The following is a 15,359-nucleotide window of genomic DNA, read 5'->3' as shown; positions in this document are numbered from 1 at the left end:
GGATCTTTTAGTAATGTGTTCTAAAATCAGCTTGAACTGTGATGGAAGAAAATACCGAAACAGTCAACTATTAACTTTGTTTGAACAATGCTTAAACTTTTCTGTAATCCATTATCAGTGTTCAAATGGCATATCTTCCCTTTCTACTCTTGGAACTGATTGCCATATTATCTTATGTGTGTGTGTTTATGCTACTTTCTTCATATACTCTCCATCTCTGTCAGTGGCTACTTGATAAATAACTACAGGTCAACTAAAAAGCCAATGAATTAAAAATATTCAGCAAATCATAAGAGTATGTGTGAATTAAGGCAAATATGACTGGAGCCAAGAAAAGAAAAAGTCCAAATAGCACATAAAAGGAACCTCAGTGCCTTGTGTCCTCATTTTAGGTTACCATTTTACACTGGCCTGGTATAGATATTGCACTGTTCTCCTCCAACATCTTTCTATTTATTAATTTATCTCTTGTGTTTATGAACTGTGAGTTTCACTATTCAAAGAAATGAAGATGCTTCATCTGGTATCCTTTGGCACGTAAACCATTCAACAATAGAAATGTAAACTTCTTCAGTCCTCAAAAAGCCCCGGGTCTTATTTTTACCTGAGTTTGATTACTTCTGTATGTGTTATTGTTATTATTATTTTTACCTTAAAATGAGCTCAGGAAGTAGGATGGAGTCATGGTATGATAGGCAAGGGTGTAATTTATTTTAAACGACAATGTACAATTTGAAGATTAACATGGAAACTAAACAACAAGAAATTAATTGAAATACTGAGCTCAGGTCTATAATTGTAGCAATGGTGGGCTGGACCTTCCTTTGTGCTCTCCTGGCACTGCAGACCTTGAACTGGCATTTCACACCAGCCTCTTCGTGTATAATTTGCAGTTGGGTATCGTCTTGTCATTCCTACTTCTTTCTTTTGCATTTCCAATCTTTTGTAAAGGTTGGGTTGTGTATTGTCACTTAGAGGTGTTGCATTACACTCATGCTTGGGGAGACAGGTCTACAAAAGACAGGGTGATGTGCCTAGAGTGATGCCACTTTTGAGGTGGCTGTCTATACCATTGTTCATACTAAAATGTCACCTCTTTAAACGAGTGCATCATTCATTACAATAGTAACATGTATTCTTTTCAGAAACTGAAAGCATGACAGTATCCTGGCAAGATGTGATGTCTGAAGGTGACCGTTACATTTGTTTGGAAAGCAGCATTGAAATACACTTCCTCAGATGGCAACTGTAATCAAGTCTCTGTTCTACACAAAAGGCGAGTATTAGGCAAAACAGATTCACACATATGTTGAAAAGTTATACCAAAAGCAGATGCTTACTGTATGTCTAGTGGTGTTTCTGCATTGATGGCCAGTGGGTCACATATGTTTTGCAAAATAAGCAATAAGCTTCCCTCTGTAATTTATTATTAAAATGTTTATAACAGCCCACATATTTGTCTTCTTAAGCAGTTTTTTCCAATTTTCCCTTGTCAATGTAATTTCATATCTAGAAAAATATTGCTTTCTGAAGTCTGAGAAATTGATGACAAAAGTGGTTTGAAAAGTTCAATGCTGTTTACTCCCTTAAAGGTAGCCACAGTAATTAAAAGAAAAATAAAAGCAGATCAGTATCGGGAATACACTGAACACAAGATACTGCATTGATCAAAATGAGGCTGAGTGGCATCTTGAGCTTAACTGACTACTGTGCAGGACTTCCTGATGGTGTTACATTTGAAAAAAGCCCCAAAAGAAGACTTACATGTTCTCTTTATGCATTTTGGAAAAGAAGCCAGAAGTATGATGCCGTTACCAGGTGTGGAAAGAACAGGTATTTAGAGAATAATTTTAATACTTCTTTGCAGGACTCATACTGTACAGCAAACACCTAGACACACAGTGGTTAGTCTTGGGTTCAAATTGTGCAATGCTTGTAGTCAGTGTGTTCTTTCCTTGTTATCGTGGCTTGTCCTTTTTCACCTCAATTCTAAATTTCAGATATTGCTCTTTCAGCTTACACATGTCATTTTGCACAGTGGGTATTTATGAAGCTCTAACATTTAGTTAGCATTTAAATCTGTTTTGCTGTACTTTTTATGATATCGATGATGTTAACGTCAGAGGGTATCACAATTACCTGATGCAAACTGAGATCAGCATTCCAGGGTTATTACTGATTATCTGTGCCACAAATGGTGTTTAAGCTTTTAGTTATTACCAAAAGAGAGGCAAGTATTATTAGATAGGTAAGTTAGTTTGAGAAGTCTGCACACATAAGGGTATGGCTCCTCTGAAAAACACCTCTGGTCACATCTTCTAAATAACAACTTATATTGAAGCCATTCCATGAATATGACATCACTGGGTCAAGTCTGACATGCCCCACGATAAAAAGTTGCAGAATGTGACATTGGGTTAACAGGAGGTTTAAGGACTAGCTAACTGTCAGTAAATGAGTAACTAATCCAAGCACTACAATTTCTGCTTGCTAATGTGTTGTCATTGATGCTTTATATTAAGACCTAAAGCATTTGTTAAGATTTTATTAGACAGCAGTAAGCTACTAATTGATGTGCCTAGGTAGTTCCTTTTCCAAAGTGTTACTTGAAAAGAGAGTGTATTTTCTGGAAGGTACAGGATGCAAGAATATAAAACTTACAGGAATGCCCTTCATCTTTCCTGCTCTGCATAGGCCTTTAATAGACGTTAGATCTTTTCACTGTAGTTTTAATGCTGACCTTGAGATTACTATGTTGCCCTCTATTAACGCTTATTCAGCTACTGGATTCTACTCTACAGAGCTCTCTGCTTAAATCTTTTTTGTTTTTTTTGTTGCATTTTACATTTGCTTCCCCCTTTTTAATTAATTAGAAAATGTCTGATTTAATAATAATAATACATTGTATTTCTATAGCGCCTTTCCCGTGCACAAGGCACTTACAGCATATAAGAAAGAACGGCAGTCTTTAGTCTTTAGTACTGATGATGACTATATAGGGGGTCTATTCATTCCTAAATGCGTATGGGAGTACTCTGTGAAGGGCACTATATAAGATAAAGAGTGGTGGATTAATAGACTTGTCATTGCATGTGTTCAATTGACCGCTTAATATTCTGACCTGATTCATTTAACTTTAAATATGTAGTATGCTTCTTAACAGACTGCACTGCTATCAAATTCAAAAAGCTGCACAAATTGCATAAATACTCTATGGCATTTTCAGGCTATACAGTGTTACTTGATTATTTTTTAGGTTTTATTAATCATGTAATTACTGATGCTTTAAATTACATTTTGTTTTCTTTGCTTTAGAGATTTGTCAAGATGTTTGCTGTGAAATATGCTATCCATAAGAAAGAAGATTCATGTACTGACTGCCAGCAAAACCTATGCAGTGGTTACAAAGCCTATTGTAAAAGCAATGTGTTCAAGGTAGAAGACCACCCTAGGTAATAAACACATTCCCCATCTGTATTATTTTGATAGTATTATATTTGTACATTGGGCAGCACAGTGGTGCAGTGGATAGCGCTGCCCCCTCGCAGTTAAGAGACCCGGGTTTGCTTCCCGGGTCCTCCCTGCGTGGAGTTTGCATGTTCTCCCCGTATCTGTGTGGGTTTCCTCCCACAGTCCAAAGACATGCAGGTTAGGTGCATTGGCGATTCTAAATTGTCCCTAGTGTGTGCTTGGTGTGTGTGTGTGTGCCCTGCGGTGGGCTGGTACCCTGCCCGGGGTTTGTTTCCTGCCTTGTGCCCTGTGTTGGCTGGGATTGGCTCCAGTAGACCCCTGTGACCCTGTAGTTAGGATATAGCGGGTTGGATAATGGATGGATATATTTGTATATATAACTGATATATTTTTACATCTTAGGTCACAGGCTGCACCGATATAATGCCATTTTTATTTTTCTGCTTTTTCCTAGGTTTATCAATGACAATTTTACTATTTTAACAAATTAAGCGTGCACCACCCTGCGTCCATCCATTTCTCTATAGAAAGATGTTCTGTTTTATTCATAACAATGGCATTGTGGCACAGTACGTGGCACAACTTTGAATGTCTGAGCCAAGCTTGTTGTATCCAAGTTCCTACATATTTTCTCAGAGTTTTAACAGCTCAGATAATATATTTTTAGTTTTATTTTCCAACAGCAATTGGCTTTGTGTTATGTGTGACTGTCTATAAGTGAACCCTCTTCATCCCTGACCCTAAGGAAGAAAAATCTGGCCTGAAAATGAACAGAAGGGTTATCTTAATACTACTACTACTCATTGATTGCAAATGTCAACAGAAAACATTTGAAAGAGAAGAAAGCTTTCATATCTAGTAGCTCATTGCCTCAAAATACACAACACACATTTATACTGACTTTTTGTTCGTTTCAGCCACCTATTTTAATTAAATCAGGGTACACTTCATATTTTACTAATCTTTCTTCGCAAACCAGCATGCAGCTGTTCCCTCACAAGCAATTAAAAACGATGGAAGGGAAATGGAATAAACCAGTCTACAAAGGCGGTCTTGAGAACCCACTGTATTGGCAGCAGCTCTTGTTTGTCTTTCTTTTTGGCAGCACTACTGCCCTTAAGAAGCCTAACCGTAAAGATCTGGCAGTAAGGGTAAATTGAAATAAAAAATAAAAAGAAAAAAGAAAAATGAATTGCGAAAACTGAATAAAAAGAAATTGATCTTCTGGAACAAATTGAAATACACCAGTCCAAAATTGGGTGTTTCCAATAATTTAGTGAAACATTCCTCCATCTTGTTAGGCCGGTGTCACACTACATGACTTTGAACACATCACATTTAACAATTACAGTTGTTAGAGGTTGTGGCTTTAAGAATGCCAGATTACATGTCTAGAAGTTACAGAGGATGATGGTTGACATGATTCTCTCATGACTTTGCTGTATAGTTTCAATTTTCCTATTGTCCCATTTAAATGTTGTGAGGTGAACATATTCTGGCAGTCATTCAGTGTGTAGCATCTTTATTTTTCCTTTCTGTACTGGCATGGCAAAAATGAAATAGGGAAAGATAGTATTTGTGCTGATTCCAAAGCTCCATAATCTGCTTCTTTGTTTAAAACACTCATTTTCCTTCAAATGCAGAGGCTGCAATTGTTCATCTCTAGTCTTCTTCTTCTAGTCGATTTGATTGAGTTATTCTGTTTTTGTGGTCATTATACACCCGGAACCTTCTTCTATGATTTGCAGGATTGATTTTGCTATAGTAAGTTAAAAGACATTATGACTAAGTATCTGGGCATATCATACTGCATGAAAGTAAACTCCCAGGCACCCACTGCAGCTGTCCACAACTTACTAAGATTATGAGTCAAAATTACTCTAAAGGTCACATAGTGTGATGGGGGCTTTACCCTTTTTGTGACTTCATATACTACTGTGGCATCAACACATGTACTTATCTATGATTGTGCACAAACCAGCACACGGGTGTGCTCTAGAAGTTAGTTACTAGCCAGTCTGGATTTATGTCATTGAACTGCAAGAACAAACCTGATTTCAAGGAGGAGACCTGTGGAAGCATATGAAGAACATGCAAAAGTCATACTGTAGGCACTCCTGCTTTGAATCAAACTACCAACAGCATGCTGGTATATTGTGAGATTCTTCAAGAGAGACCAACCAAAGCTGAAAGAGAAATGTGCAATAGTCACATGGAAAACAGAAGAATATAATGTAAAATTCTTTTTTTAATCAGATTAAGAGTTGGAAGGGGGATCTAGCCTATCCTGACAGTATGAAGAAGAAGACAAGAACCAACCATGGGCTGAGCACCAGTCCATTATCCATCCATCCATTTTCCAACCCACTGAATCCGAACACAGGGTCACGGGGGTCTGACCAGTCTATTAGAGGACTTCAAAATATCATTCTAGTTTAATCATAATGCAGGGATAATTTCAAGTTTGTACTTGAACTGTGGTTAATGGACTGGCTATATTTTCCTGGGAGGAATATCCTGCATAAATATAATACAAGATGGATTAGGTTAGTATTTTCTTCTAATCTATACTAATAAAAGGCAAAGCCCTCACTGACTGACTGACTGACTGACTGACAGGCTCACTCATCACTAATTCTCCAACTTCCCATGTAGGTAGAAGGCTGAAATTTGGCAGGCTTATTCCTTACAGCTTACTTACAAAAGTTAAGCAGGTTTCATTTCGAAATTCTACACGTAACGGTCATACCGGTCGACAAAGTCCACCATGTTGAACTTTCTTATTTATGGCCCCATCTTCACGAAATTTGGTAGGCGGCTTCCCTGCGCTAACCAAAACCGATGTACATACTTATTTCGGTGGTATGACACCACTGTCGGCCGCCATATTGAACTTTCCAACATCGCTAATTCTACACGTAACGGTCATAACGGTCGACGATGTCCACCATGTTGAACTTTCTTATTTATGGCCCCATCTTCACAAAATTTGGTAGGTGGCTTCCCTGCGCTAACCGAAACCAATGTATGTACTTATTTCAGTGGTATGACACTACTGTCGGCTGCCATATTTAACTTTCCAACGGTCTTTGTTACTTATGGGCCCATCTTCAAGAAATTTTTGAGATGTGTGTAGAAATGGGAGAACTCAAAAAAGACCCCTTGGAGACAAGGGCAAAAAGAGGGCATAAAGAGACTGTACAGAGATAATGAATGGACAGCATCCTGGAGGTGTGAGACATTTGTGCCATCCTGCTGCCTATTTTAATAACATTGTCAGTGCCAATAAAAAGTATTCACATCCTTAGAGCTTTTCACATTTTATTGTTATAGGACATTAAATTACAGTGTATATAATTTGGCTTTTTTGACACACTGATCATCAAAAAAAGACAAGTTAATGTCAAAGTGATCAATTATTTTGTATTTTTAAATTTTTAATTAATTTTGATCACGTTGTAGAGATCTGCTTTCACTTTGACATTAAAGAGTCCGCTGTGATTCAACAATAACAATAAAATATGAGAACCTCTGGGGGGAGTGAACACATTTTATAGGCACTGTAATTTAAATTAAATTCTATTTTATAAATGTTAATTAATAATATTTAAATGAATATAAAAAGGTGTATTTTTTAAGTAGTGTTTGTGTGTGTGTGTGTGTTTGTGCCCTGCAGTGGGCTGGCACCCTGCCCGGGGTTTGTTTCTTGCCTTGCACCCTGTGTTGGCTGGGACTGGCTCCAGCAGACCCCTGTGACCCTGTAGTTAGGATATAGCGGGTTGGATATTGGATGGATGAATTATACAGCAAATGTCATTATCACTGCAAGTAATGAAACAATATAAAATAAATCATATTGCAACATCTACAGTAAGCTTTTTAGAGTAAACATACATTTGCTATGCAGTAACATGTTCATTTATGAACAAAAACAAAAATTCAAAATGTTATGGCTTCTATAGTTAGTTATTTATCAAGAATAACACTTTTTATAACTAATGTTAAACACAAAAGCTACACATTTTATCATTTAAGTGGTAGCATCAGATTTTGCAACTATATACAGTAAATATGACACATCATCATATGACACAGAAAAATATAAATGCTGGATGGATGGATGGATGGATGAATGGAACAAATCAATTTGTTTTACAATACAATGAACAGTCACTTATGAGAGTTTTTAATTACATTAGATATAAATGGTTATTCTAAACATGGTTTGTGATGTTATTTGTTGTCATGCCTTCCAATTAATTACTGTATGTATTCAAGTAGCTGTGCTTATACATTTTTATTAAGTTCTGTTTCTACCAATATGTCACTGCTCTATTTAAGATGACGGTTGTGTGAGGAAATGGGGTCCCTGAAACCGTTGTGCTCTTGTAAAGAGTATTGTTTTGTATACCTGACTACTTTACCATGAGCTGCTCCTGGGGATAAAAATGTGGTTCCTGCACACTTCACAGGAGTCCTGTTTCACTCCACAGCTCTGATTTCTATAGTACAGTATTCTATTCATTAAGTAATACTGCGTTGTAAAAAGATGGAACTATTATATGTATATGTAAAGATTAGATCTGGAAACAGTAAAGATAGCAAGCAGTAGAGTCAAAGGAGTAAGTGAAGGTCTTTTCAGTGTCACAGAGACATGAGGAATGTTCAGTTTGGATTTCAATTCGAAGATTGAAGAACCTTTACAGAAAAGGTATCAATAAAGAGTTAATGAAGTAGGTGACACAGGGCTCTGGAGTTGTAGGAAGACAACTTTGAATGATCTTACAGTTGTGAAAATAGTGCTTAACAGTATCCTGGAGTCTTTATAGGTATGCTAAAAAGATTAGAAAAGTCAGTTCAGCTGATGAGGTCATTGGGATTTCATGCATACTCCTTGTAAGATGACCTTTGAGGAATTTTATATCTGAGATATAATGTGGCATGTTTCTTCCAAATGATACAAATTACAAGGAAATTTGCAGATGATATGAAAAAGTTTTCAAAAACAGATGTGATTTAAAGTTTGCGCCACAGGTGAGACTCCAAGGCCAAACACAAAAAACATTGAATAAACAATCTGGTATGACCTGTACAATGGAATAGCTGTGGAATTTTCCTAATTTATACATTTGTCAGGTTTTAGATAAACTTTAATATTGTTTTACTGCGATTGTATTTATATTATATTTTATATTTATATATTTGATTTTCGATCAGTGGTCTCAAACTTCGGTCCTGGAGGGCTGCAGTGGCTGCAGGTTTTCATTCTAACCCTTTTCTTATTTAGTGACCTGTTTTGCTGCTAATGAACTTCTTTTGAATTAATTTAAATTGACTTGCTCTTGAAGACTCATGCCCCTTATTTGTTTTTCCTTAATTAGCAGCCAGACAATAATGAGACATACAGTAAAATTAACCAAAACATGATCAGCAAACGGTGTCCATCATACAATATCTGAAAATAAAGAAAGGTGAAGGTCTGAGGAATCCTGATCTGCTCAGATCCCCAAAAGATTTTAACAGTGCTCTTAGAAAAGAGAAAATTAGCAATTTTGGAAATGTATGTTATTGAACAATGAGAGCAGCAACAAGCCATATAATTGAAGAATGGGTTTAATTAACAACAAGAATCAGCTCCTAATTAAGCAACGGGTTGGAATGAAATTGGTAGGAGTTTGAGGCCCTGACTTAGTTGGTCTGCTGTTGGCTCACTCACTTCACATTTTCTTTCTGTTTGGGTGCCATTTAAGGAAAGAAATGAAGCAATTGAAGGAACAAATCTTAAAAAACAAGTCAACTAAAATGAAAGGAAAAGAAGTTAATTAGGAGCAAAAATTGGTCAGTAATTAAGAAAAGGGTTAGAATGAAAACCTGTAGTCACTGCAGCCCTCCAGGACCAGAGCTTGAGACCATTGTTTTAGATTATCAGTTATTCAAAACAATTTTTTAGTTTGATTCACATTTTAAAGTTTTGAATTGTATCTCTTTATGACTGCTATTTTCTTGTTTTATCACATTATTTGCTAAGGATGTTTGTCTATGTATCAGTATGTAAATTAGCATGCACTCTTATATTGGTGTGAATTCATTAGAACCCTATTTGCGCTACTTTAATAAGTTTTTAAATGTTAATGGTGTTAATGTTTTTGTGTCTCCATTTTTGTGTTATCTGTCTTTTCATTTTATTTTCTAGATTTCCTGCTTGCCACCATTTGATGTTTTTTTTTTTCTCTGCAATTCAGCATGGGTTGCTAGACACATGATATGCAAGTTTTGTGATTTGCTGGCATTTTGGCAACTGGGTAAAGAATTTGGTAAGACTCGTGAGAGACTAAGCACAAGCAAATATACAATATACCTAAGGAAATGTTCTTGCTTAAGTATTTTAGTTTTGTCTTCACTTCCAAGTTTGGCTAGCATTTTGGCTTTGGTAACAATCTCAGATGTTAGTGTAACAGACTCTGGATTCCACTTGACTACTTTTCTTAAACATGTCTGTTCATCTCTTCCATTCCAGAAAGCACTTTTTGTCTGTCCAGTTCAAACATAGTATATGAGCTCCACATTTTTACATTGTTCTCACTTTGCAAAAACAGACGCTTACTCCTTCACTATAGCATTCTTACTAGGGTGAAATGTAAAGAAATTCAGGAATTTGACCTTGAGTCATTTCATACATTATTGAGTTTTGTTTGGCCACGTTCAAATATTGTGACTCATTTTACTCATTTTACTAAGGATTCAGCAGTCATTGCTAGAAATGTTTGAGCTGGCATTGACATGTGACATCGGCATAAGAATGAGCATCACATTTACATATTGTATGAACTTTAAAAAAAAAAAAAAAGAAGGCCACTTGTTCATGAGAAAATCCATTTTTGAGTTTGTTTAAAATCTCGGGAACCTTAGGAAGTTCATTTGATTCATTTAAAGCATTATTGAGCTTCGTTGCTTTTCCCGATTTCAATTTTTTTGACAGATTTAGTTTCTTTGCTTTCAAAGTCTTGTCATTTTCAATGACTTTATCAATGGTAAGCATTCTGGTCCCTTTTCTCATTGACAGAACAGAAAGTAAACAAATACTACTCCATTGTTCTGTTAATTTTTAGAAGAATTCAACATAACACCTTTATTCTTCTTGTTATTTGACCATTGAACTGAAGCGTGAGGGTTACAAGTCAGTAAATGCCTGCACATCATCGTGTCCTTTGCTCCTTTTGTAAGCTGAATGAGGAGCATAAATATTTTTCCTCAGCTCTTCCTTAATGCTGTGACTAGCTGTGCTGCATCTTGGTTCATCTGCGTGCAAAGTCTGCATGGAATGTGCTGCAGGTACTAAAGGTATCTGTCACACCACACGGGCAGAGCCAGCATTGTAAAGATGTGCCAAAATGTAATGTAAAGCATTAAATAAAGTATTTTATAGCTGACATGAACAAAGGCCACTAACTCAACTGGTTTCAAAGCCTGCCAAGGTATTTGGCAACAAATCTAGGTCATTCTGAAATGTTATCTTTAGAAATATGATATCTGTGACATACATTTCCAGACTATCAAAATAAAAGAAGATTTTTAAGACTTTCATTTTAAATTGTAATATTGTAATAACATTCAATTGTTAGTGCTAAAAAGTGACCTGCTTTCAGGCTTCATTGCACAAACATGGAGTTACAGGAGAGTAGTAACTGAACGTTTTACTGAATTGCCTTGTATTAGCTTTTTATCTTTATTTTATAAGGCACTGTTACCAGCATGGACGCTTACAGGTAAAGCAAAGTTGTACCTCATTCCCTACAGAAGGAGTTGAGAAATAACATAAAAATAAGAAAGCAACTTCAAAAGTGCAACACTAACAGAAATACTAAAATGCTTCAAAAAACTAAGCATTGGCAACACGGTCACACTGTTATTGGCTAGTGATTATGTGCTCCCAGCTAGCGGCCTGGAGGCCTCCTTCCTTTCTGCCAGTCCTCATCATCAGCAGAGACCATCAGGTATGTGTGTTATACTGTCACTATGTCAAAATCATATTGATGACGTACATTTTCATAATGTTAGTAAACTTGAACCACTGAAGAAGCAGCAGCTAGTGCATTTTAAAAAGACCTGGGCCACCTTCAAAAAAGGACAAACACCTAGAAAAGCAGACAAACAAGCAAAAGTGCAAAGGAGAAAATGGAACAGGAACCAGACTCTGAAAGGCCGGAGGGTTTACCTTGACGCAACTAATAATCATCCAGGGAGAGCACATAAACAATTAATAAGGCAACTTAATTACTGAATATAAATCAAGTGATTCTAGACAAAGAACCTTTAGTATGACCAAATCTGGAGCATTACCAGTAGTTCTATGAAAAAGAAATAGTAGTCTTAGTATCAATACAGGAAGAGAAAACAGACCAAGACCAGTAGACTTGCCCTACTCGGACAGTATAAGGCTATCAAAACTTAGTCTCGAACCAAGTTGCCTATGTGATTTCTTCAGAATTCTAAAAAGCTGTGACAAAGCTGATCCATCAGAATCCCTTCAATTAAAAATGAAACACATCCCACTTTAATACATCGATGGAGTAGAAGTGGAACTACGTAGTCATGCAGATGAAGCCAGAAGGTAGACAATGTTTAAAAACATCAGGATGAGATATTGGGATCATTTAACATACTGTATATTAACCAAATAATCTGGATGGACTGAAGTGTTTCATTTGCTAAACTTTTTACGCCCTTACATGTTCCAATGTATGATCAAGGATAAATAAGATTCTGCGTCCATCAATACATCATATCAGCAATTAGTTGGAGATGGTGGCACTGACCAGAAAGCAGGAGACAGACTTGGAGGTAGCAGAGTTTAAGATGCTAAGATTTGCACTGGGTGTGATGAGGATGGGTAGGATTAGAGATGAGGACATTAGAGGATCAGCTCAACTTGGATGGTTGGGAGACAAAGTTAGAGAGGCGAGATTGCGTTAGTTCAGACATGTGCAGAGGAGAGATGCTGGGCATATTGGGAGAAGGATGCTAAGGATAGAGATGCCAGGCAAGAGGAAAAGAGGAAAGCCTAGAAGAAGGTTTATGAATATTGTGGGAGAGGACATGCAGGTGATGGGTGTAGAAGATGCAGAGGACAGAAAGATATGGAAGAAGATGATCCGCTGTGGCAACCCCTAATGGGAGCAGGTGAGCAAATGGAACAAGAGCTATATCTGCTTCCACTGGCAGTCATCCAGAAAGTTCTGGAATCCTGATTGCTCAGGTTGTAAAGACGATACTACGCCAATATTATGTGCTGATTAAAGGCAATAAGACTTTCTACATAAGAACACCCAAACAATTCAGAAATGGCTACAGTTAGGTAAGTATTCAGTCATTCAGTGTTATGTCATATTGTTTCATTGTTATATAAACTTCATAACTAGTACTTATACATTTTAATTTTTTTTTTTATATCATATGTAAATATTTCTTGATTGTGTTATAGTTTATATAGAAACAGTGCACTGAACACCAAGCAATCAGTTACTATAGAGATTGACAAATGATTGACATTATTGTGAAAAGTTGAATGAGAGAGACAATACCTTCCCGGGGCCACGGGATTTGAGCTGGGAAGCTCAAACCTGGTTGGGGCCCATGGCTGCTACCAGGGGGCACCTGGAAGATCCCGGAGCCCTGAACTGCAGCACTTCCGGCACACGAGAAAGTGCTGCAAGAAGATCATCAGGGAGCACCTGGAGTATATCCGGGTGCAACATAAAAGGGGCCATCTCACTCCATTCAGGAAGCCAGAGTCGGGTGCAGGACAGAGCTTGCAAGTGGAGGAGTGAAGGCGGCAGAGAAGAGAGAGAAAGAAAGACGGGACTGAGCTTATTGTTGGTGAATTGTGCAATTTGCTTGAAAGGAGAAATAAAACTGTGTGTTTTTGGACTTGGGTGTCTTGATATCTGTCTGTGTCTGGGCTGATTACAACACAGGATATATAGGACCTACAAAACAGTGGGGTGTTTCTTAATAGAGAATACATTGTTTTGTGTGTGGTCAAAACGTTTGTGTTGTACAAAAAACATGGGGGGAAAAATACACTAAGATTTGGTCTCTGTTACCTTTGCACCTGATCCAAAGACCCTACATTGCAACCTAAGGGAGGTTCAGTGATTTCTCTAAACTCAAGGCAAAGCAAACACCACAAATAAAAATTCTATCTATCTATCTATCTATCTATCTATCTATCTATCTATCTATCTATCTATCTATCTATCTATCTATCTATCTATCTATCTATCTATCTATCTATCTATCTATCTATCTATCTATCTAAATTTGACCTGTTTATACCGAGCAATTTTTCATTCTTGAACATACAAACTCCATATGGATGCATATTTTTTAAATGAATGACACTGATTACAGTTTTGATGTAGACCTGAATTGTCATGTACCTCAGATTTTATCCTGTACCTTTCCTTCAGTGAGCCTTGTCCCAAATTCACTTTTAACTTACTGGCCTCATTGGTTTCTTGAATGAAGTGTCATTTTATATTAAGAGCAGATCAGGGATTCCCCTATAATAATGGCCCCTGAAAGTTTAATCTTTTAGCACATTCCTTTTAACCATGAATACATAGTTCATATGTCCTGTGCTAGATGTGAAAGTTTCAACAAATTCACAGCTGAACTAAATGTAAAGTAACAGTCTGCATCCACTATACTATTTCCTTTCATAACTTTAAAGATTTCAGTCACGTCACTTCTTAATCTCCATTTGCTTAAACTGAAAAGGTTCAACTCTTTTAATCCTTTCTTATAACTGATTCCACTCTGTCTTGGAGTCAGCCTAGTCCAGCTTCTCTGGACTTTCTCTTGTGCTGCTATATCTTTTTCGAAAAACTAGAGAGGAAAAGTATATATAGTATTCCAGACAGGATTTCACTAGTGCTTCATAATGGATAAGCATAACCTCTTTTGACTTGTCCTCTACACATTGCGTTATATAACCTAACATTCTGTTTGCCTTCTTAATAGCTTCTGAATACTGTCTGGATGTAAATAGTGATGAGTCCACATTGACTCCCAGATCCTTCTCGTAAGGGGTTCTTTCAAATTTCAGACCTCCCATCATGTATTCAAACCTAATATTTTTACTTTTTACATGTAATACCTTGCATATACTTACATTAAATCTTATCTACCATTAATCTGCTCAAGCCTGTAGACTGTTCAAATCCCTCTGTAATGATGCAGCTGAGTCAGCATTATCTGCCATTCCACCTAACTTGGCCACATCTGCAAACTTAACCATCTTGTTATTTATAGTCCTATCCAGATCATTTATATAGGTTAAAAATAGCAGATGTCCCAGCAGTCACCCCTGAGGGACACACTTTTAACTTCACTTAATTCTAATAAGGATCCTTGCATCATAGCCAATTTTACACTCATCTACACACTACACCCTGAACTCCCACTATTAATTTGATCACTAACCTCTCATGTGACACCTTACAAAATGCCTTCTGAAAATCAAGATAAATAATATCATATGCACCCCTGTTATCATATACTTTTGTTGCTTCATAATAGAATTCTAGCATTAGATAGATAGATAGATAGATAGATAGATAGATAGATAGATAGATAGATAGATAGTAAAAGATAACCTTCCCCATCTGAACCCATATTCACTATCTGCTAATACACCTGCTATAGACATGTGTGGCTCAGTCTTTTTCTTTGTAATACCTTCCTTGAGTTTTCCCATGATTCCTATAATTGCCCTTTTATGTGGTATAATATTTGCTTTTTTTCAGTACTTAGGAATTTGCCCAATATGTGAAGTGACTTTCTAAAAATAGAGTTTATGTATACATTCATGTGGATCTTCACAATGC

General features: G+C 36.8%; 1 protein-coding gene and 1 long non-coding RNA gene across 2 annotated transcripts in view; one reads left to right on the top strand and one right to left on the bottom strand.

The window, feature by feature from the left end:
• The window catches only part of LOC120525445, a 72,038-nt gene extending 70,767 nt beyond the window's left edge, over positions 1 to 1,271 (top strand). Inside the window, exon 6 of the long non-coding RNA XR_005632956.1 lies at positions 1,146 to 1,271. This is a non-coding gene — a long non-coding RNA (uncharacterized LOC120525445). The remainder of the gene's footprint in view (positions 1 to 1,145) is intronic.
• sgk1 (serum/glucocorticoid regulated kinase 1) overlaps positions 1 to 15,359 on the bottom strand; it is a 189,580-nt gene that overhangs the window by 76,668 nt on the left and 97,553 nt on the right. The gene's annotated exons all lie outside the window — the stretch shown is intronic.

Source organism: Polypterus senegalus, chromosome 3 (assembly GCF_016835505.1).
Source record: "Polypterus senegalus isolate Bchr_013 chromosome 3, ASM1683550v1, whole genome shotgun sequence".
Lineage (NCBI taxonomy): Eukaryota > Metazoa > Chordata > Cladistia > Polypteriformes > Polypteridae > Polypterus > Polypterus senegalus.
Note: the sequence above shows the minus strand (reverse complement) of the source record. Positions and strands in the feature narration are given on the sequence as shown.